General features: G+C 44.3%; 1 pseudogene; it reads left to right on the forward strand.

The window, feature by feature from the left end:
- Window positions 1–2,147: 2,147 nt before the first annotated feature.
- LOC122095061 lies at window positions 2,148–3,144 on the forward strand (annotated as a pseudogene).
- Window positions 3,145–3,456: the final 312 nt, after the last annotated feature.

Genomic DNA, 3,456 nt, shown 5'->3' on the forward strand with positions numbered 1-3,456 from the left:
CTTCCAGCACCTTTCACTCACAAGGACTAGGGCAGGCCCAGGACTCTTCTTTGAGGTGCCATGTTTGTTTATTGGGTGAAGAATATGAATGTAAGAATAAGCAAACTCACTCAATCCAGGGCATAGAAAGCTGTTCACAGGCTTTCAGGATTTCAGCTTGACCATTCTGGGGTTGACTCCCACTGCCTCTACCTTGAAACATCCTCTTCAGAACCTAGATCAAGAGGGTCCATAAGGGGCCTGCATTGCATCTCAACACTGCCTAGCTGCTTTCCTGTTAAGCTGCTCCTCCTGCACTCCTCCTGCTATGTGTGATGAAGGGGGCCAGAAAATCTATACCAAAATAATCCTGCTATAGCATGTGGGGTCAAAGTTCATAGGGCATAGAAACATTTTCCTGGGTTTTCATACTCAGGAAAATGAGTGATTATTCTCTTTTTTGATTGGTTTTGTTTTTCATTATTTCTGGATGCTGTATATGTAAACACAGACTGGTTCAAATGTGCTCTTTGAACAATGTCTTAATTTGATAAGCAGACATCTCACAATAAGTCAAATACCCAATAGCCCCATTTGTGAAAGGTCTTCTCTTCTCCAAAACCTTCAAGAAGATGCCAGAAAGACAAGAAGATATTTTTGTAACCCTTCTCTTTGATCCATGTGTGAACACAAAGTGTGGATCCAAAGTGTGGATCAAAGTGTGGTAGAGCAACAGTCTTGACCAAAAAAGCTCAGGGAGAGCACCTAGACCCTGAGTTCAAGCCCTTGGAACAAAACAAAAGCAAAAGAAAACAATCCACAATATGTATGAGATATATGGATATACCTGTATTATACCATAACTATGCTGTAAAAATAAACCTATTAGAAAATTTAAATTTGTTTTCTTTTGTAGCTCAGTACCAGAAGCTCAGGACTATAATACTACTTACTCAAGAGACACTTCTCATCAATTCACCAGGAAAAAGCTGGGAGTGAAAGTGTTGCTCAAGTGGCAGAGTGCCCGCCACAAAACTAAAAGCTAAAACAAAAAGCTTGAGCCCTGTATTTAAACAGAATACTGGACCAAAACATTTCTTTTGTGTCCCTGTCTACCTTCTATCTTTCTAGAGTGAACTGAATCAATATTGTTTCATTTTTACCAGAGAAAAAAATGGCTCTGAAAATGGTGCTGGGAAAACTAGATATTCACCTTGAGAAGATTGAAACTCAGTTGCTATCTCTTACGCCATACCACCTACACACACACACACACACACACACACACACACACACACACACACACATTAATTCAATTTAATCAAAAGATCAGTGCTAGAGAACCTGCTATTGATTACATGTAACACTCAGATTAGCCCCTTCCAAGTCAAATCTCTGGGGCTAGGGAGTGAACTCCAGGCCAGACACACACTAGGCAATGCTCTAACATTTGAACTGTGCCTCTATCCCTTTTTTATTTAATATTTTTGAGGGGGTCTTACTACCTTGATTCAAAGTGCCATTGAATGTATAATATCCCTGCACTGTTCCCCAAAAGCCCAAATTACAGCATCTGCCAACATTTCCAGTTTTTCTCATTTGTTTTCCTACCTTCCACACACATAATCTCACTTCAGAAGATACTTTTCTCAGGTATTTGTTCTGATGAAAAACTGACTACTTGCTGGGTGCTAGTGGCTCACGCCTCTAATCCTAGCTACTCAGGAGGCTGAGATCTAAGGATCACAGTTCAAAGCCAACCCGGCAGAAAAGTCAGTGAGACTCTTATCTCAAATTAACCACTAGAAAACCGGAAGTGGTGCTGTGGCTCAAGCAGTAGAATGTTCGCCTTGAGCTGAAGAGCACGGGATAGTGCCCAAGTCCAGAGTTCAAGCCCCACGACTGACAAAAAGCAAACAAAAAACCTGACTACATGCAACCCAGTTAATATGCAGCAATCCCTTGTATTTGATGCACTGACATTTTATAATCTAAAAAGAAAACAAAAAATTCCACTTAAAGTTCTATGAGGGCAGAGTGAGAAAGGTGAGGGGCCCTGGGATTAGACATGTGGAACTCCTGACCTAAGTGGGAGAATAAGCACCTTCCCCACATCAGGACCTTCATGACACCAAATCTGCACCTTTGGGCCTCTGTCAGTGTCCACAATGACTACCCCACTCGTATCTGCCACCATTTTCAACTTGAGAGAAGCTTTATGCAAGGTTTGGTTGACAAGATGCTCAATGACAGAGCTCCCAGAGAAGGGGCTGCTTGCTGGACAGGAAGGCAGTGGTCTCTCCTGCTGCTGAGGTGTTTCCCTTGGAGGCACTTGGCCAACACCCTGCCCAGCACCAAGTTCCACCAGAGCTAGGTCATCAGCAACCTGAAGGGTGAGCCAGTCCCAGTCTTGTACTCTAGGGACAGCAGCTTCAGAGACTGCTCTTTCTCACAGGTGCTGAGCAGCTGCTGCCCAATCAGAAGCAGACCAAAAGACGCAGGTCAACTCCAGGCGCTATAAGACCTAGCTGTTCCTCCAATTTGAAGAAAACACCTATAGAGACAAGTGTCACTTCATGCACAGCATCCACAAGCTCCACAGTCTAGCCTGCCATCCCAAGTGCAAGATCTAGCTGGGTTGCACCTTCCATGTCACCAACCTTTGCCTCTATGAGCTCTGCTGCCACTTCATCCACAAAACCAAGGAACGCAGAGCCCTGGCCAGGACCTTTCTGCAGACCTTCCCTATCTCCAGGATAGCTTTAGCTTTGCTGGATTTTCCAGTGCCAATGAGACTGCTGCCACCACTGGATTGCTAGATAGCCCCACGTCCATCATCCCAACACCCATCCTGATTGCCGATGACCTCCTGGGCTCATCCAACCTTCCTGATGGCACCAATAACCCCTTCACCTTCTAGAGCCAGGTATTTGGTCTTTACCTCTTTCATGGGGCTGCCTTTCATGTCTACCCCACCACCTTCCTATTCTGATCCATGTCTGAGTTCTCTCACATGTTTGATTCTCATGCCACCCCTCAGGATTCTCTCTTGGGTCAAGGCTACCTGTGCAGTGCAGCAGGAGCCATGCTGGGTCAGATTCCCCCATCTTGGACAATTCAGGAGACCTGCCCATTTTCAGCAAACTTTCCATCTCATATGACTAAAGCACCAGGGTAAGGAGGGACACCCCCAATCCATTCCTTCTACTCCCCTTCCTCCTGCACCACATCCTAGATCTAATTAATCACCAAAAATCCTGGAAGTGACCTGTATCTCAAGTGGTACAGTACTAGCTTCATGTTAAATGAAGCTCAAGGATAGCTCCTATCCTGAATTCAAGCACCAAGACCACCACAGAACATCAACAATAAAAAGATGAGTGATTTGGAAATGGAAAAAGGCCTTTATAGTCAAGTAGATCCACTGAAATGGAAAAAAAATAACCCTGTCTTATGACTAAAGGACTCAATATTGTA

Source organism: Dipodomys spectabilis, unplaced genomic scaffold, assembly GCF_019054845.1.
Source record: "Dipodomys spectabilis isolate Male_0828 unplaced genomic scaffold, ASM1905484v1 ptg000333l, whole genome shotgun sequence".
In the NCBI taxonomy this organism is placed as follows: domain Eukaryota; kingdom Metazoa; phylum Chordata; class Mammalia; order Rodentia; family Heteromyidae; genus Dipodomys; species Dipodomys spectabilis.